The sequence below is a fragment of the Balaenoptera borealis genome (assembly GCF_965194805.1).
Source record: "Balaenoptera borealis genome assembly, chromosome: 19".
Taxonomy (NCBI): domain Eukaryota; kingdom Metazoa; phylum Chordata; class Mammalia; order Artiodactyla; family Balaenopteridae; genus Balaenoptera; species Balaenoptera borealis.
Window position 1 is genome coordinate 14,872,809 of NC_138878.1, and position 21,403 is coordinate 14,894,211.

Sequence of the window (21,403 nt, forward strand, 5' to 3'; positions counted from 1 at the left end):
AGGTGACAGCTGCCAAAGCAATTCGCCCTCCCCCTGGTCCAACTATTACCACCTCATCCTCCTCCACTCCCCAGAGACTCCATGAAACTCACCAACTTTTAAAACTGACTCCTAGGTGTAGTACCTGGCTTCTCACTAGAGGTCAATGTCACTCAGGTTGAACAGCACCTGTGTTGTTTGGTCTATAAAGACCCCCATGACAGCTTGCATTAAAATTGGGCCAAAGGGGTTAAGTTGCTGGATATGGTGTGCAAGCTCACCTCCCTCCCAGCTTCATTTATACTCATTTTATATATGAATACATATATACATACATGCATATATATATACAGACACATACATATGCATACACAAATATACGTATTTCTCATTTAAAGCAAAACAAAATATAGCAGTTACAAGACAAAAACGACATAGAAAGTCAACACACACACAAACCACCATCACCCCGACTGCTGCTACCAAGATCTTGTCCTGAAAGTGTCTGGATGACTGTCACTTACCACTACCTAACCCTTAACAACAGGCTGGGTCTGGGGACTCCATCCCAGTTGCTCCCTAGAGCTAAGTATCCTTGTTGCGTTTGTTTCGTCAGGAGAAAAGGGAGATGTAAACATGAACCAGACCAGAGACAGGAGACAGCCAGTGAGAGTGACATAATCTAAAGTGGCACCAAAATCCATCTCCAGCATTCTGTCATCTTATGATCAACCATTTCACTTCAGACACTCATTGGTCCGGAGGAACCTGAATCCTAGAACTAGATGTCGCCAAGTAAGCGGTTTCTCTCTAAAAGTAAAATGTGGTACACAAACCAAAGTGCTCAAAGCATCCCAGGAATGCCTGTTACATAAGGGCGTCAGCACTGCAGTCCTCAGTTCCATCCTGGGAAGAAGGGTGGGGTGGAGTAGAGAGGACCACTAGACATAGCCAAGGCACGGAAGAATCAGGATTTTAGCTCTTAACACTGAAAAATTCCCGAGTCACAGTTGAAACCCCACTGCTATAATTGTTTTATACACTGTCTACACACACACACACACACACACACACACACACACACACACACACACTCACACACACACACACACACAAAATGCCTTTTAAAAGTTGCATTAGCTTCCCTGTTTAAAACCCTTCCTTCTGTTGGGCACCTTGAGATAAAAGCTGTGTATGACTCCCTGGCAGGCCTTCAAATTCTGGCACTTGCTTGGGCTGGAACCAGAACAGTCTTCCATCCAACCAGGGAAGGCACAGGCCCTGTCGGCAGAGCAGGGGTTAATGGAAGCTGACCGCAGCACAGTTGTTAAGGTAATCAATACCACTGAGATACTAAAGCAGCATAAGCCACAGTATTGATTGCCAAGCAGATGATAAAACTGTTTATTATGATAATTGCAGGGTCCCTGCAAGATGCTCCCAGTGCTTCCTAAAGCTGTTTACAAAACTAATAAAGATTTGCCTTTTCAAGATCTTCCATTTTAAGCACCCCTCCTCCTCCAAACTTCCACCCCTGGCCCATCACCAAAAAGCAGACCTCACCCCCAGGCTATGAATATGTTCCTCCCTGGGACAGCACCAGAGCCTGTCCTGGGTGTGTCATGACTCTCAGGGGCCTCTGAGGAAAGGGCTCACCTTCCACACCCTCACCCTGCCCCCAACTTCAGGAAAGGGAGGCCGGAAGCACAGCCGACTAGACACTCAGGGCGTTAAGATTTCCTCCTCAAAGCCCGCCATGCGATAATTATGGGGTTTCATTGATGGAGGGGGCTGCTCAGGGCTTCTTGAGCTAACATCCATTTGTTACAGCACGTTTAAGAAACCACATCACCTTGGTTTGTAATTAAAACTTCTCTGGAGAACCTGGTGGCCACGGAACCAACTGAACACAGTCAAATGCTGATTCTAGAATGCCTTTCTGCCAACACAACTCAGGGGTGACTTTGGCTACTACACTGGGCTCATGTCTCGAGTTCTATTCATGCCCAGTGCAACAGCTCCGTTTTATTAACAGTGGAATTAACACCTTGGTTATAAACACAGCTATCTGCCTTGAGACCCAAGTCTTTGGATTAATAGCACTGTTGATGATGACTGTGATAGTATTTTCACATGCTGTGATACTATTTTCAAGATGAACTAGATGAATGTGGAAATGTTTCTCAACAGAAGTAAGCATCTCACAGACAGCATTAATGCTCTTCAAATTGTTCTAGGGAAAACTCACTGGGTCCTGAGAGTAAGTATGGCAGCTTCAGGATGCAAAGCTTGCAAATATACTAAAAGTGTGTTTTCAGAGTGTGCAAGAAGAAAAAAAGGAACCCAAGTTTTGAGAAGAAGCCAGTAGTTATGCCATTAGCAATAGAAGCCCCCATTTCTCACTCAGCCCTGAATAACGCTGGCTCAGGCCATAGTGACCATCAGGATTTTACCCTTAACAGAATTTGACTGGACTTGGCCTTCAAAACCACATTTGCAACTTAGGGGCACTGCTCTGAGAGTTGATGAGCCAAAGAAAGATGATTTGGAGGCAGCTTCTTTCTTTTCAATCAAAGCATGGAGAAATCGTTAACCAATGCTCCTGTCTTGACCTTGCACCACGACCTCAGCTTAGGCACTTTAGCCCTGACCCTCCTGATTCTCTCCCGAGTCAGCTGCCCCCAGCAGCTCTGGGAGATCACTGCCCACGGAGCCTGCCTGTGTGCGCACACATGCACGGTTTAATTCTGTGGACCAGTAGAGACATGCAGCTCCTTTGTAGACACCTGTCTGCTCTGCCTACTCACAATCACACAGAAATCAGGAGACTGGAGCCAATTTTATGTAGAGTATAATCCCCTTGCCAAAGACCTTGCCATGAACTCACAGATACCACAGCATGGCTGGAAGGGATGCACCGAGATTCGTTTAACCTGGTTACCCGCTCTTACAGGAACTGCTTGGCAACCAGAAATGGCAGGAGGAAATCTGAGGCTTCCCTCTCACTGAGTTTCATGAATGATACACTCCTAGGCAAAGTGGCAGAGGACAAACGGTCATCAACTACTAACTCCCAGCTAGATGCCCTGCTCACGCACCAAATGCCCACGGGGCCCGTGTTCACAAACACATCCCTGGTTCTGATACCAAGAGAAAGTTGAATATTAAGTGTGACTAATTCTGCTGTTACCTTTTAACCTCACTCACACACATAAGTTGTACTCTCAACAAAAACTTCAACAAAAAATACACCCTTGGAACGATACGGTCCACACTTGGAAACCCGCCCACAACGGCCAGCCAAGCCCTCCTAAGTGCTAAGAACCATTTAGGAGCATTGTAAACCATCAGGGCCATTAGTTCTAATTTGACCTCAACAAAATAAATCAACCCACTAGGAACAAATTTAGAAGCTTTCCAGAGTCAAGTTCTCAAACCCTGAGAGGCTCACAAGCACCATGCATGGAAGGGAACAAACGGCTAGCCTCCGGGCTACTCTCCCCACTCCCACCTCCGCTGTAGCTCACTCACCTGGGACCGGGACTCTGGACCCTCCTCAACCCGCTGGATCACAAAGCTGTGACTACTGATGTTTAAGGGATTCACTCTTTTCCTTCCTTTGAGTTCACATCAGATACGATTTTCCATCTGTGCTGCACTAAATGTCCTCTTTCAAGGCATGTGAACATTCAGATTTATTTTCAAGATATCCTGATTGGCTTTCAACTATGCTGATTCTCAGCTCTGGGTCAGAGTTCACCCAGCCTTTTTATCTTTCAGTAGGCAGGTATCACGTATATTAAGAACTGTGATTCCCCCCCCCCACATTAATACGTGTCAACACAATAAGTAATTTCTCAAAAAAAACTTATAACCATCAGCATACACTCTAAATTTAAATTGCAAAATCGTCCTAATTTTTCATCTTTATTCTTCCCTGATAATTACTTACTGCATTTTTTTTTTTAATACTGATGGCACTGCCTTCACGAAGAAACGGGAAGTAAAAACTATGGTACCACTGAACTCCACCAGCCGATGGGAGAAGAAAGTTAAGAACATGTTTGCTCGAGAGGCAGGCAGTCCACAACCCTTGAGTTGTTAAAATATTAAGAGTGAGCGAGGACGCCACGGACGGCCTTTGCCTGCCCGGGAGCTCGGAGGCTCCGGCATCCTGCGCTCCGGGGGTCCTGGGTCCCGGAGGGCCTGATAAGGGTTGCGACGCGCGCGCCGGGAGGCGGGAGGCGGCGCAGGGCCCCTGACCTCCGCCCTCCGAACAAGGCGCACACTTTTGTCACCGCTGGTAGTCAGGCCTCGGCGAGGAGCGCGCTCGGGGAGCGGCTGCCGGCCCCCTGCCCTGTGGCTCAGGTGCCGCCCTAGGCCAGGCCTGCGCGCCCGGCCCCGATCCCCTCGCTCGCACCTCAAGCGAAGGGGGAAAGGCCCCCTGACCCCGGCCGGAGGGAATGAAGTGTCACCCACGCGGGTCTGGCTCGCTGACCACGGCTCCCCACTGCCAAAGGTCTGTTGGCGGCACTTTGGGGCCAAATTTTCATGCTGCCAGTGTTTTATCAGTAGTTCACTGTAGTATTGTAAGAAAAAGCAATGACGAAAAATTGTTAAGCGAGATCTCCAGAATGTTGGTTTCTCTTGCTGTGATCTCAGTGGTGCCTTCATGGAATAATTGGGGCTGCTGTAGACAGGCCTGAGAGAAGACATAATTAAGATCTTCATGGAAGCTTGCAGCCCAGAAAACCCTTTTCTACCTGCCCCCAACATGTCTTAGGCAACAGTGACATTTTCTTGTTCTGACCGTGTCTCAGATGCAAATAAAAGTCACTAGTCTTCCTTTCAAAAACAAAACAAAAACAAAAAAAACACTGTATCATCATTTCCACTCATCTTCACAGGACAGAAGGAAGGATTAATATAGCAAGGATATTGGCAAAACAAGTCAGCAGTAACAGCAGAACCAGGACGCAGCACATGCGCTGTATAAACCAAGAGTCTGGATTGCTAAAAGCTGAGTAATCCTTTCCAGCTCCACCCAGCATGAGTTTCCAGGTATCAAATTATATGTTAATTACACAAATGTGAAGTTATATGAGGGGAAGTGGTGTTAGTCAGCACCCAGCGGGTGGAAGTTCAGTAAAATAGTTTTGTAAGGCATGTTTCACACGCAGGCCGGGGGCTCCCCGGGCCCAGGAAGAGAAGAGGAATCATGTGGCAGAGGCCTAGGTTCCGCCTCCAAACCTTCAGCTGACAGAGCTTCCAGAGCCCATTCAATAACCCCGACAGGAGAACTTTCCTAACTTAAAAAATACCCGGGGTTCTTTTCCTCTCTGCACATTTGTTATACAAATCAAAACATGCTGGGGCTCCTGCTCCGGGAAGATCCCACATGCCGCAGAGCAACTAAGCCCGTGCGCCACAACTACTGAGCCTGAGCTCTAGAGCCCGCGAGCCACAACTACTGAGCCCACGTGCCACAACTACTGAAGCCTGCACGCCTAGAGCCCGTGTTCCGCAACAAGAGAAGCCACCGCAATGAGAAGCCTGCGCAACGCAACGAAGAGTAGTCCGCGTGCAGCAACGAAGACCCAACGCAGCCAAAACTAAATAAATAAATAAATAATTTTTTTTAAAAAAAGACTTCGGAAATAAAAGAAGGAATAATAAAATTATTTAAAAAAACAAAACAAAACATGCTAGGGCTCATTTCACACTCAGCCAATCCAAAGAGGGGCACACAGCCCTGACCACAATAGTGTAGGGGGCAGCAGTGCCACTCAAGGTGATGGAGGGGCCCACGTGACACCTCCCAGCACCCACCGTCCTTCGACTATTTCGGAGGGTCAGGATGGCACAGTGTCCTCCAGGGTCCTGGCAGTGCCACAGCCTCTGGTGCTGGGGAGACACCGCGTACCTGCAGTGAGACTGAACACAGAGTTCTGAAACTGCTCCGAAGCCCAGGGCTCGGGCTGCAAGCCCTTTATCAACATAACGCATCGTACCCCTGCCTGCCGGGTGCCCACCAACTGCGTACTGATCTGGCCCTGATGTGAAGCGGGGGAGCTACGGTGAAGTCCAGGCCTGTCCCAACCAGTGAAGGGCTGAACAGACGACCGGAATGGAGCACTAAGGACCGTGCCACAGCTGCTGAGGAAATTTAGAGATCCACCCATGAGGAGCTGAACACTCTATTCTTTCCACTTCTCACGTCAAATGATTTTTATCTAATGCTACACCCCAGAAGCAGCTGTCAGAGGGGCTCTAAACTAACACCTTGAAGTGGGTCAATGACAAATAAATAAATAAATAAAAATCCCTATACATAGTATAGTACAGTATAGTATACAACAGGCTACAAGCATATGCCCTGAGCTGGCATTCCAGCACAGAGGCCATTGAGAAGCTGCAAATTCTTAACCTACTTTGGGTTCATCATACCTATAATGGGTGTAGAGATCATATTTGCCCCATATGGTTGTAAGGATTAATAAGACACTTAAGTATTTAGCACAGTAAATGCTTAATATGTTTTAGTTATTAACCTTTATACACACACACACACACAGACTGTGCATAAAATTGTTTCATTCGCATAAAATCTAAGAGAGACTGCATCCTCATTTTTAAGGTTCAGAGAAGCAGGGAGACTCACCCATAGTTTCACATCTCATGAGAAAGCAATGCTGGCCTGGAAAACAAACACTCACACTTCTGGACTGGTGTCTTTCACACCATTATTTTCCAGCATGTCCTACAAGCACCACTGGCCATAGGCTAGGTGATGCGTGAGTGAACATTTTAAATTTGAATCGTCACCTATTTAATGTTTATTTGAGCCAATACAACTAGCCCAAACCTGTGATTCTTCTGATATCACTGCTTGGGATGATGCTAGAGCAGGTATTTATGGTTTTAATAGGGGAATCCACGAGAAGAAAAATTTCTAAGCAAATGATGTAATACAGGTAGTAAAAAGACATAACAAAAAGGACACTCCACATTTGGGGAGCTCTCTCTTAGGCCCTACTTCCCCTCTTAGAGGCTGTGTGTGGCTGAACCAATCTCTCTAACAGAGTCAAGCATTGAAAGTCAGCGGCGGGCACATCCTGGTTTCCCCTGTGTATCTACCGTGCCCTCTCTAAAGCACAGCCTCTCAATGAAAGGGCCGCACCTTCCTCCAGGCTCTCTGAGGAAGGCTGTGAGAAGGGTTACCAGCCTCCGTGACCCCTTTAGTCAGCCATGGCTCTTCTCCCTCTCCCATTCCCCCCCACCCCAGCAAGGACCCTGCAGCCTGGAGCTGGTCCCCAGTCTTCCCCCTTAATGCCTTTTTCCTTGTACAGCTATCACAAGAGGGCTGTTTAGCGAGAGGACCTCAGGCTGACCTTTGCTGACAGGCTCCAAGCTCCCTCTGTAAACTGATCTAATGTGAAGCCGGGTAATTAGCTACCAAGTAGTAATTGCAGCTTCTAACTATGCTGGACCAAGACTGCAAAAATTCCCCCAGGGCGATGGGGTGGGGGGCTGCTGGGGACCCCAATCCACACAGAGGCATCTGCTCACAGCCAAAAGGAGGGACTCAGCAACATTTCTGAGGGAGGCCAGCACTTTTCCAGGTTTTAATTAAAAGTGGGGCCCGGGGAAAGAGACAGCTACAAAAGGAAATCAGCAAATAAAGAAGAGGGGTGAAGAAAGGAATCCATGGCCTGCCTGGAAGAGCCCATTCAGGAAAGCACCAGCTCTGGAGGCAGATGGCCCTGCACAAGAAACTTTCATTTCAGCCACAGAAGGATCACAGCAAGTAGCCTTAACGAGGTAGCAAAAAGAAATGCAAAAAGGCAGGATGCACAAGGGCAGCTCCACAGCTGGCTTGCACGCACTCACTCCCAAAAGCGCACCCCTCAAACTTAGGATCTTTAGGTGCCCCCCTCAAACTTAAGAATATTCAAGGTGCCAGGCTGGTAGCCTGCCCTAAGGGTTCTGCATGATCATGTGCTCAGATCTGGTAATTCAACCAGACCTGTCCAACGGGCCGACCCCACTAGCAGCCTGCAAGTGTATGTAACGTGTTTCACAGTAGCGTGCAGAGTCCCCACCGAGAACTCAAGAGGCAGCATGTCCATGGACAGCGGACGGCCCTTACTGTGACTCTAAAAATAAACCTAACTGCACAAAAGATACCATGGTCAGAAAGACTGAAAAAGTGTCCCTCCTTCCTATACAGCAGGACAGTAAGACACCCGACAGCACAAAAATAAAGGAAACCCTTTATTTTCCAACTCCACCCCATCCCCATTTCCTCTATCTGCTCTGTACCAAAAAAGCCACATCACTGAACTGCTGTTGCCCGTGATAACTCCTGGACCTCTTTCCTCAGCAGAGGCAGCGACTTCACGGGGCGCCGCAGCTCTTCCGTGTGGACTAGACTTTCTGCCGGATCTGAGTTACGTCACAGGCTTCCGCAAACTTCATTTCCTCTGACCCTGCACCGCCTCACCCCCCAGTAGATTCAAGGCGGTATAGACTCTCCGAGTTGAAACCAGTGACAAAAACCAAGGTAGCAGCAGCCAACTGCACCAATTCACCCTCCATTTCCTTCTCCAAACAATTAATACGCTTAATAACTCCGACCCCAGCGACAGACTCAGACACCCCTCTATTAACCCCTCCCCGCGCCAAGCAGTGGGTCTCCACCACAATTCTGCTATTCCCTATGACTTAACCATTCTTCAATCCACAACAAGGACTTCTCGCCACACTGTGGTTTTGTTCTCTTAATCTTTTATGAGGAACCTTATCAAAAGCTTTTAGAAAATACCAGTGAATTTTGCCTACCAGGTCATCTTTATTATTTTAAAATTCCTTATGAAGAAATTACAAACCTTAACGTCGTAAATGAATATTTAAGACAGCATGCACTTAGGCACGCAAGTCGGACTCAGGTTACATTTAAGTCGCTGTATTATCTCCCTTTTTAGAAAGATTCTTGTCTGGCTGTTAGTAAGGAAAGATGCCCCTCCCCAACTGCCAGGTGTGGGATTCCCCCATAGACCTTCTGGACCTGCTGAAACGGAGTATATACTGAGTACCAAAAGGATATATAGGGGCTTCCCTGGTGGCGCAGCGGTTGAGAGTCTGCCTGCCAGTGCAGGGGACACGGGTTCGAGCCCTGGTCTGGGAAGATCCCACATGCCGCGGAGCAGGTAGGCCCGTGAGCCACGACTACTGAGCCTGCGCGTCTGGAGCCTGTGCTCCGCAACAAGAGAGGCCGCGACAGTGAGAGGCCCGCGCACCGCGATGAAGAGTGGACCCCGCTCGCTGGAACTGGAGAAAGCCCTTGCACAGAAACGAAGATCCAACACACCCAAAAATAAATAAATAAATTTAAAAAAAAAAAAAAAAAAAAAAGGATATATAGCGCAGAACACAACTTCAAACCAAGAAGTAAAATGCACTGAGTGGAGGAAGGCCTGGATGTGGCGGCCCATCCACCTCCACCGTCCCCACCTGTCCCCAGGTGCACGTAGGCAAGCAGCACGGTTCTCTGCATCACAGCCGGTCCACAAAGGGAGCTAGCGGCAGCTTCTAGATGTTGACACCATTTATGCTCCCTCCTAACACCTGTTTGTTGTTGCTATTATTCCCGATTAGCACTCTGCCCACAAACTCAGCCCTGAATGTAGGGGCAGCTTTCCCCATGATGGAGCAGTTATAGATGCACAAGGGCCGAGGGGTGTTTCCTGGTCACCACAAATTCTCTTCTTGGCAAGTTTAAAGGTAAATCATCTAGTCAAATACACATCTCTTCAAGAGTTGCCTTTGAGCAGGGTTCAAAAGCTGTAGTGCGATTCTGGAATCCCTGTCGGAAACCCTTTTCCGTCGAGTAACAGAGAGAGCGCTAAGGTAATCCACACTTACGCCGCCTCGTGTTCCTGATCACCAGGGAAATCCTCAGCCTTACTGCACACACATCAGCTTCTAACATCACATCTAATCACCAAAAATGTAGGCAAGGTCCTATGGCCAGATGAGACGGGCCTCCCTCTTCTCCATAACATAATGGTGAAATGGACAAGTCCAGAAAGTAGCCTATAGAGTCCAGAGTGCCGGGTAATTCTTTATCCTTGAGGAAGACCACCAATGTCAGTCAAGTCATAACTGGATGTCTAGTGAAAGGGTTGGGCTGCCCCGACTCTCCTCCAACCTCAGCCCGTCCTCGCCAACGTGGGGCCCCCAGAGGACGGAATGGGAACTGCGGGTCCAGGCACTCCATTACAGCAAGGCGCAGTTCAGCCTGGACTTAATGAGCTCTTGCAAGGAAACAGGAAGTCTATAAAGTAATTTAAATAACTTCCAGTCCTGAAATAAAGGAAATTAAACCACTGGCACAAACCTCTCTGATGGACACCTTTTCTGACCCTCTGATCGCACTCACAAATACAGCTGTCATATTCTTCTCCCCGAGGCCAGCCCCCATATTCCTCTCATGTGAAACACACAGAGGCGACCAGTCAGCCTTCAGAGCTCTCCAAAATTCTGTGGAAACTGTAGGCGAGGGATGTGGCGTGGTGTGCAGCAAAAACCCAAGAATCAGCCCCAGCCCCACGCGGAGTCCTGATGCTCCCGAACTGCATGACCTTGGGTGAATCACATAACTTCACAGGGGCCTTGGCAGCTCACCAGCAAATACCAGGAATGTCTTGGTCAGAGTAAGCGACCTCCGAGATTGTTAAGAGGGCCAATGGGCTCATCTGAGAACAGTGCAAACTGAAAATGCAAATAAACACTAGGCTCCGGAATTTCTCAATTTTCTGTTCAAGAGGCGCTGTGCTATCCTTGCCTTCCTCTTCACTATGCATATTTATTCACAGGTTCTTCTGCTTCTCCTGTGCCCTTCACTGTACGTAATACTTTGTGTGGATAATTATTAGTCCAACTAGACATGGTTTCCTGGCAGGCAGGGACTGTGGCTTTTTACCTTCTGCAAACTGTGTGCAGACCACCAGCCAGCACCACACAGGTTCTCAATAAAGGTAGGAATCGACAGCCCACACGGTTACCCATTCATTCTCAAGCACCAATATGCTAACAACTATCCGTAGACTCTCTATGAAAAGAGACCAACCCAGTGAAAGACTCGGAACTGGCTGTGCGTCTACAAGAGGGGTGCGGGTTTTGGTCCCCCCCTCTGTGCAGAAATGGCCCCGACTTCTCACTTTTACAGGCACTGCCCTCCGTGAAATGCAAACCTCAGTCACTATGGCAGCTTCACCGGGTAAATCTAAGCTGCTGGATGCTAGAAACTGTTTCTGGCCACAGAGTTAAGTTTACTTTATTGATAATAATCAGCCAGATACGGACTGGTTTGACCAGTACTCTGGATGCAGGATCACAAGAAAGACAAACTTAAAAGCAGCTTAAGGTCAATCTCGCTTTGCGAGCCCTCTAGATATTACTACTGACAACTGGGATGGTGAACCCTTGACCCCTCAGCTGGTAAAAGCCAATAGCGAGGCTGGACATTCCTTGTCAGCGAGAAAGCCTCCCGGGCTCCCTCCATGCAGGAGGTCAAGACCTGGTGCTCCAGAAAGAGAACTGTTGGGCCCTGCTCCAGAAGGGACCCTCCCCAACCCTGCTGAGAAAGGAAATCGCCAACAGGAATCTAGCTTTGCTTTATATAAAGGCACAACTTCACAAACAGGCTGTATGTGGAACTGCTCTGGGACTCCCGTCCATGACTGTGGGGTAAGATCTTAATACCACCGAAGAATTAATCGGTGCTGTCTTGCCCGTGGGCCTGTGTAAACTGGAACGATTGGATTCAGAGGGTCCAGAGGTTCGTTTGAGCAATGGTGTCTTCCCTTAAAGGTCTCACCGTTGAGCAAGAGCTCTGCACCCTGGAGGGCTGCTCCAGCTCTTGAGTAATCACCCTCCCCCACCTCCCCGAGGGCTTGCCATGGCTAAGGCCCACAGCCTCTGCGCATCTCATGGCACTCAGGCCTCCCCAGGTACTTGGGGCGACTCGTTCTCCCGGCCACAGCATCTGTCTCATCCCTTCACAGTCCGACCACAGCCAGGAGGACACAGTCTAAACCAATTTCTGACTAGGACGGGTTCACCCCAAAAGCAAACACAGATCGTCTCCCGTGGCGTTAGTCACAGTACTCCCAACTGAAGCCAGACTTGACTTTCCTCAAAGTTCACTGACCGAGAACCAAAACCAGCATATCTCTGGGTCTCCCTTGTTTAGCCATCCTTCATCTAAATCCCTCATCTAGAACAAAGACACAGACCTACTAGAGAATGGACTTGAGGACACGGGAAGGGGGAAGGGTAAGCTGGGACAAAGTGAGAGAGTGGCATGGACATATATACACTACCAAACGTAAAATGGATAGCTAGTGGGAAGCAACCGCATAGCACAGGGAGATCAGCTCAGTGCTTTGTGACCACCTAGAGGGGTGGGATAGAGAGGGTGGGAGGGAGTTGCAAGAGGGAAGAGATATGGGGATATATATATATGTATAACTGATTCACTTTGTTATAAAGCAGAAACTAACACACCATTGTAAAGCAATTATACTCCAATAAAGATGTTAAAAAAAATCCCTCATCTAAAATGGGAGCCGCATATGTAATTTTAAATTTCCTAGTAGCCATGTTAAAAAAAGGGGAAAAAACAAACAAGTAAAATTAATTGAAATATGTCTTATTTAATACCAGTATGTGTAAAATATCATTTCCAGGGACCTCCCTGGCGGTCTAGTGGTCAGGACTCCGTGATTCCACTGCAGGGGGCACGGGTTCAATCCCTGGTTGGGGAACTAAGCTCCCGCATGCCGTGTGGCGCAGCCAAAAATAAACAAATAAAATAAAATAAAATATTTCCAGTGCAATCCATCTACATGTTACTAAGGTATCTCCTCCCTTGTTCTCATACTAAGTCTTGCGAACCTGTGCGTGTTCACTTACAGCACAGCTCAACGCAGACCAGCCACATCTCAAGTGCCCAGTGGTCACACGTGGCTGGCGGCTACCGTACTGCAGGAGTCTCAAAAGCGTCGCCATCCTCTGCTGATGAGAACCTAAAACACAACTCTAATCTGGCCTCACTGTAATAATTCATACTTGTTTTTCCCAGTCACAGACTTCACAGAACTCACCCCTACTCAAGATTCTTTCCCACGGCATTTACAATTACGTTTGGGTGACATGTCAAGAAGCTGAAGCTGGCTGGGACTGGAGTGAACTGATTTTCAAGGAATCGTGTACTACTTATCTGGTCAATCAGATCTTCTCTCCAGGGCTTGTCCACCATTCAAGTAAACCCCCTGGGGTTCCCTAATTTAAAATCCTTGTAACCCTGTAACTTGCAAATTCACCATCTTCCCGGTGACGTGTATTTAACTCTTTGGCGCCCACATCGATGGCTCCTTGTTGATGTGTTCTCCGCTAGGACAGACCCCACTTCTAACTCAAGATCACACTGAATTATTTCTGCCCTGGTTGCACAAGATGTGTATACACCATAGATACAAAATTATGCAGAATAATCGACTGAGGGCACGTCTGTGGAATCCTAAGGCATAAATAGGCACAGGACAAATCCACGGGTTTGGGAATTGCCTGTAAACAGAAGGAAAATTTTCCACAGAAGATAAAAATGTTGAGGCCGTGCTCTCAGCAACTGTTAACCAGAAAACTTGGTAACAGATCTGTGCAGTCCAGATCTGTGCAGGAGTGGCACAGAGCTACTTTAAGTACCATAGCTCAGAGGTGGCGCGTCTGTCCTGAGCGCTGCACCCCAACAGGGCGCCCAGCCTGCGTGGATTCTCATCACGATGCAAGTCAGGTCTGGGCCAGCACACCTCCCAATGCCAGGGCTGGAACGGAGGGTGGGGAGGGGGTCCCACTGAGCCACCAGACGCACTGCCCCCGCAGCGACTCCCAAATCAGCCCCTTAAGGCACTGGCAGTGCAACGGTAGAATTCTCGTCTCCCAGATCAGCCCCATTCCCTGCACTTACATCCGCCCTATCCAGAGGAGTAGAGGGTTTGATCTAGAAAGCACTACTAGAAAGCTAAAGACGTTCTGCAGGCTCATCCATCCAGATTCAGCTCCCAGACCAGGAGCACCAAAAGAAAACTGAAACGTACAGAAAACTGTTCACTTCTGGCTCGCTGCTCTGGCTTCGGGCAAGAGAAGGTGCACGTGAAGCTTGGGAGGAAGGACTGGAACGGCAGAGGCCAGGACTTGTTCCAGGAGCCCCCAGGGGATGAGCCTGGCTCCTGAACCTGGAAACGCAGAGGGCTGCTCTCCAACAGGTGGAGGGTTCCCCCTCTAAGCCCGGCAGGAGGAAAGAGGGGAAGGCTCTCTGTCAACCCTGCTCTTGGCATCCTCCCACCCCCGAGGGTCTCTCAACCTGTCCCCAGGGCCCTGGGAAAGAGGAGCAGGGGACGAGCACGCGGGGAGAGGAAGGAAGGAGGCGGCTCTTCTTGGCGAGCTGATGGGTGTGAGTGGTGAGCATGAATTAAAAAGCCATCCGGGAACAATGGTCTTTTCATATTTGGAGCCTGTTCCGCACAAAGCTCAGCTTGTTCTAGGGGGAGGTCTCTGCTTTGGATTTTTTTTTCTTACTCATTTCCTAGGGCTGTGGCAATGTCTGGCACCCAAGCTCAACCCACTGGAGTGTCCCTTACCCAGAGGGGGTGCCAGGCAGACCTCCTCGGCTCCAGAGGTGGTGGCATTCAGACACAAAAAGGGGCAGCCTCGGAGGGCGGTTCTGCTTTGACCCATGGGCTCCCGGAGAGCTCCCGGGCGTTCCCCCAAATAGCTGCCTAACCCACGGAAACACACACTGGACTTTTCATCGGCCAAACACTCATTTCCCTCTCAAATTACGCTAGACGTGCCACAACCAGCAGACGTGGGAGGAGGAGTCATGGGTCTAACAGACTGGCCAACAGACACTTCAAGGCTTCAGTGTAAGAAGACGGTGAACAGACATTAGATCGTGTAATGAGACTACCCGCCCCATTTTAACCTACTCCACTCAACCTCACAGACTATCCTTAAGAAAAGCAGTTCTTAAACAAGGGTTAGGGATGGGGGTAGGAGCTAATTCTGAGCGCCTAAGACGTCCTGACACTTTAAAAGACCACCTCCACTCTCAGTCCTTACAACTCCTCGTGGGCAGGCCCCTCTGATCTCACCTCCTGGTATTCACAGCCTTGTGTAGCCCCCTCCCCTTCGGTGTGGGCTGTGCACAGTGATGCACCTCTAACCAACAGGCTACCAAGAGGTCACTTGCAGGATGAGGTTACGAAGACACTGTAGCTTCTGTCTTCCGTACACTCCGTGCTCTCCCTAACAGAAGCCAAGTGCGATGTTGTGTGCTGCTCTAAGGAGAGGCCCATGTGGCCAGAAACTGAGGGCATCCCCTAGCCAACAAGAATAGAGGCCCCCAATCCAACAGCCCACGAGAAACTGAATCCTGTCAAAAAACACATGAATGAGCTCAGACACAGGTCCTTCCCCAGCCAAGCCTTCAGATGAGAGTGTAGCCCTGGTGGACATTTTCACAGCAGCCTCACAAGAGATCTGGAGGCACAGGGTCCAGCTAAGCCACATCCAGATTTCTGAGCCACAGAAACTGTGAGATAATAACTGTTTGTTGTTTTAAGCCACTAAGTTCAGGGGTAATTTGTTATGCAGCAGTAGATGACGAATACATCCTCCATGCTACAAATGAAAAGGAGAAAGTTTTGGCCAGTATGTGGCAGAGCTGGGATTCTCACTTAGGCTAGACTGATCCTTTATAGGCACTTTCCCCTCACCACGCAGCTTCAGCTATCAAGCTCATTTTTGGGCCCACGGAGCTAGGAAATGACAATACTCACTGGGCCTCTCCATCACCACAGATGACACATACATACCTAAAATACATGCTTTAATATAAAAAGACACGGGATTCCTTCAGAATGCAGATCTGAAAGCACAGTGAAGAGAGGAGCTAATGTAACCTTCTCCTTTTACAGATAAAGAAACTGAGACGCACAGTCATAAAGCAGCAGAGATGGAACTCGAATGCTGGCCAAGATGGCATGTGACTCTTAGGGATCTGGGAAACTTCAGCCCAAACATACTGAACATACTTCTGATTTGCTGGCTAGGAAAAGTCATCAGGAGCCCTGGTCTTCTCTTTTTGGCACCACTGTTAACATTCTGTGGCAGCTGGTCCCCACTTGACATGTCCCCTCTAACCTGGCAGCTTCTCCTATGCATATCCCCCAAAGTCCTTCCACACAGTGGTGGGTCACAGCAGGTAGACCGTTTGCCCCTTGGTTAACGTGGGAGTTGAAAATCCTCATCCTCAGCTCACACTGACGTGCAATCTAAGTGTACTTTGAAATTCTGTGACACATCAGGAAGACAACGCAACATTTCCGTCAAGAAAGCTGAATAGGCAGAGGTGTTCGTGCATCTCCAGGAGGACTCCACAAGCTTGCACATCACTGACTAAGACTTCCACTATTTTTACAAACACATACTCTAGACACTTACAGTTAAGATCATAAATAATTAAGACAAAGTAGCCTAAGGACATTTTGTGAAGCATTATTGCTGACTTTTTAAAAATTAGGCTCTTGCTAATTCGCAAGATTGAATAATCTCCAAAATATTTCTAGACATAGCCATAGACCAGTAGAATTCAAGTGATCCTACATTCTCACTAACTTTTAGACATATGTATTTTTTATTATGAAGGTAACAGATATTCACTACTCAGGGTTCAGAAAACCAAGTATTAAAAGTAGCCTGTACTTCTACCACCTAGCTGTAACCACTCAAGTTAATATTCTGTTATAGGTATCCTTCAATCTCTCCCTTATGCATATTTTTTAAATTAAATTGAAGTCCTATAGTACACACAGCCTCCTTTCATGTAATTTAACATCACTGTTTTCCCACATTCCTAACCATGAGACAGGAGCTTTAAAAAACCACATAAGAATCTACCATACGGATGCACCACAGTTTAAATCAATCCCCTGTGAGAGATATAGATGGTTGCTATTTTTCAGTATTATAAATGTGTGTAATGAAAATCTTTATTTATAAATTCCTCTTGCACAATTGGTGATTTCTTTATTACACATGAAGGTACTGGATCACCGGTCCTATTCTAGACATTAGGGATAAATCTGTGAAAAAACAAAGATCTCTGCTTCTTGTGAAGCTTATATTCTAGCAGGGGAGACAATCAAGGGTAATAAACTTAAAAATTATTTTAAGTTTTAAAAATTATTTAAGTTTAATTTAGAAAATTATTTTAATAATACTAAACAGTACTATTTAGTATTTTATTAGGCAAAATAGGCTATGGTAGAAAAGATAGGACAGAGTAAGAAGAATCAGTAATTCATGGTGAGACAAGCTACAAATTTAAATAAATCTTATTTTAAAGCTTTTTGACATACACTACCAAACTACCCTCCAGAAAGGGTGCACCGATTTTTCCACTCCCTCACCATAACGGGGTATTTGCTCTATAAAAAAATCTTGGTTGAAAAAAACAAGAAAGCTCAATCTTGCTAGTAAACAAATAAGTTAAACCAATGAGCTATCATTTGGTTCTTCAAATGGGCAATCTAAATACATTCTTTATATAAGTTGTCCATTTGTATTCTTTGCTCATTTTGTATTCTTTGCTCATTTTTCTCTTATCTTTTTCTATCATTGATTTTAAGAGCTCTTCATATATTAAGGATATTTAGGACAAACTTTGTCAATTACATGTCATCAATATCTTTTCCCAGTTTGTCATATGCCTTTAAATATTACTATTAGTGACCAGCATAAAGAATTTTTTTTAATGTAGTAAATCAGTTTTTTCTGTTATGATTTCTTTACCAGAAGAGTCAGGCCTAATATCCCTCCCTGCCCCCCATTCAGATTAATATTCACCTATACTTTATCTTCCAGCTCTTTTGTGATTTTAGTTTTACTTATACCTCTCTAATTCATGCAGAATGTATGGTAACATACACTATGAAGAATGGCTCCAACTTAAGTTTTCCCTATTTGTTTATCTAACTGTCCTATAATTATTTACTGCATAATTGCATAATACTAGAGACAGTAAAGCACAGTGATGAAGGTCACTGGTTTTGTTGCCAATCAGATCAGTGTTCAAGTCTGCGTGACTGGGTAAGCTACTTCAACTCTCTGAACTTCAGCTTCCTCCTCTATGAAAAGGAACTATATGTAGTGTCCACCTCATACTATTCTTGTGAAGATTAAATGAGATGAGTTCATGTAAAAGTGTTTAACATAAAAAAAAAAGTGTTTTAACATAACACCTGGCACTTAGAAGTACTGGAAAATGTGAGCTGTTATTATTTTAATTCCCCTCACTTATTTGAAATGCTACCTTTCCCAGACACATTTCTATTTGATTCCATTCCACTGAGTGGTCTCTAATATTTTCCAAGTGAGTTTTCCTGGTATACGAGAAAGCTAATGATTTTTGAAATGTTACTTTGTAACTGAACTCTGTACTTAATTCCATGTGAATGTGTCCTGGGTTATTTTAGGAAGACAGTAACACCTGCAAATAATTTACATTGTTTCTTTTTAAACATTATTTGACTTTGGTTTGTATATCCTGGCCAATGCAACAAGGCAAGAAAAAGAAATGAGTACAATGGGCAATCTTTGTTTTATCCCCAATTTCATTATGCTGCCTCTTTTGGTTCACCATTAAGTCTCCAACTGTTGGAGCTGCTGGTTTCTTCATTGAATTAATGCAATCTCTTTGTTGTGAAGTTTTTAAAAAAATTTCTCAGCAAACTAGAAATAAGAATAGAGAACTACCAAATGCCTTTTTGGATATATGTTTTTCTTCTTTGTTCTACTTACACCATGTATTTGGAGAATAGACATCCTAATCTTAAGCCCCTCTTACATTTCTGGGATAAACCCTATGTGGTCATGATTCTTTTAAAATACTGTGGAATTCAAGCTGTGACTGTTTTAGTTGGCATTTTTGCATCTATACTCGTGCCTGAGCTCAATCTTCAGCCTTATTTTTGTGTAATCTTTGCAGTGATGTTGGTTCCCGGAGTTGTGCTAGCTTTGTAAAATCAACTGGGATGCTTTACTTCTTTTTCTATGGTCTGAAACAGTTTATTGAGCAATTACCTATTTTGTCCCCCAAAGTTTAAAAGAATTCATCCATTAAACTGCACGCATCCAGAGCCCTCTTTGGAAGTATCATTTTTTTTTAATGCTTAGTTTCTTCCCTAGTTCCTAGTTTAAAGACTCAGACTTCTGATTCATCTAGAACAGACATGTCAACTGAGATTTTCAAAGTTGCTGTATTTTAAGCTACTATATTTTATTTTTATATTATAAAATAATTATTTCAAATATAACTTTTAATTTGTTACTCTTTTTTTCTATCGCGTCAACGCATTTTTAGTGTTGTTTATTTTGTTTATTTTCTCTCTTCTTAGACATGATAGTGGTTTAGTCTATTTCCTTGACTTTTCCCCAAATAAATAGCTCTTAGACTGATCACTTCAATGTTTTCTTCGTTTTCTAACTCACTGACATCACTTCCATCTTATTAGGCTCGTTTTATTCTTTCCAACTTTAAGTTGAATACTTAATTCATTTATTTTCATTTTCTCTTATTTAATAATGAAAGGATTTAAAGCTATGAATGCATCCCTGAATAAAACTTTGGTAACAACCCATATATTTAGATACATAGAGTTCTCAGTATTTCCTGACGATTCTGTAACAGTACTTCCTCTTTGACTCAGGTGATACAGGAGAATATTTCTTAATTTTCAAGTAACTGGATTTCATTAATATTTTTAATATTAACTATTCTATAGAGGATAAAAACATCTCTGAAAGAATATGAAGAAACTCTGGCAAGGGGGAAAAAAACTCTTAAGCAGAAAACACTACTTAATGCTTAGTTTAAAAAAAAAAACTACTTATATAAAGCTGTGATGGCTGTATCCAAGTATATGTGTTACAGAAGGGATATAACAGCAGGTGATTCTGGGGAACTGAGTGACTGAGGGGCAGGCAGCACGGGAAGAGAGGGAAAAGGAACTCTCTTCTGTACCTTCTGAAAATATTATGAGCATGTACTGCCTCTTTAAAAATTAATTTAAAAAGTAAAGCCATCTCTCAATAAATGGAATGAAACCATCCCAGATATACTAAGTATATAACCAAGTAAATTTCCATACTTTGATGAAATTTAGAGATTGGTTTTATTAAGCAAGACTTGGCTCCAAGATGATAAACATCTGGGGCTAGAAAAGGGAAGAGAAAAAAATGATCTCTAATTCTGAAATCTCCAAGTTCAGAAGAATTAAGAGCTTCAAGGCAAAGAAAGTACAAAAAAAAAAAAAAGAAAGAAAAAACGTTTAGTCAGGTTTCAATCAGGCTACTATTTTGAAACCTGAAATTCCTGAATGTACAGCTAAGAAGATAGCAGACTTCCCAGTTTCCTCTACCTCCTCACCACGGCTTTCCCATTTTAGGAATGCCCCATATTGTGCATCTTGGTTGTTGCAGTCTTATCTTATTACTTAAAATGAATTTAAATCCCAAATTAATTCAATTAAGTGATGATTTTAAGCATTATGCCACTGTCAACTCGTTTCCCACAAACTTTGCAATACCAAGTTAAAAAAAAAAAAGAAAAAAGAAAAGAAAATAACCCAACTCTGTAAATCAGTTTTCCAATTTATGTTGAAGAAATCTGTTTTCCACTTTCTAATTTCTGCAACTGGGAAATTCTGTATATTATGTTACCATATAATGAAGGATGCCAGTAAATAGAAAGCCCACACGCCTGCGCACACAACAGATTACACTGTGTGTAACTGCAAACACTACCGCGTTATGTACTCCTGGGAGTATTATTACTGAGATGTTGTTATTTAATGCCTCATCTATTTAAAAAAAATTCATTCCATATGGATGAAAAATGAGTATACTAGCCTGAATATGGGAAAAAAAATAAAATGTAATCATAGATCACTTAAAATCTATACCATTTTATACAAGCATAAGATGGTACAAGCAAGACTTAGGAATTCAGAGTGTCTCAAATTACAAGGTATGAGCTCATTGCTGGCTACTAAGATCTCCACCCTGGCAGTGGGACTAGAGGAGGCCAGCAGCAGAGGTCACAGCCATCCTCTGTACTCTCCTGGGCCCTTTAAGAAATTCATAAAAGGACGCAGCACCTTGGGACTTCCACTGACAGCACCCATGGAGGCGCAGCCCCGTGGGAAGCACTGGGCAAGGCCCTCTGACAGCTAAGAGGCTCTCCCTCCTGGGGACAAGCCAACCAGACAGACACCCGCGGAGCCTGGTGAAGAACACC

General features: G+C 45.3%; 1 protein-coding gene across 3 annotated transcripts in view; it reads right to left on the reverse strand.

The window, feature by feature from the left end:
- Positions 1-21,403, reverse strand: part of ZFHX3 (zinc finger homeobox 3) — a 423,800-nt gene that overhangs the window by 194,834 nt on the left and 207,563 nt on the right. The gene's annotated exons all lie outside the window — the stretch shown is intronic.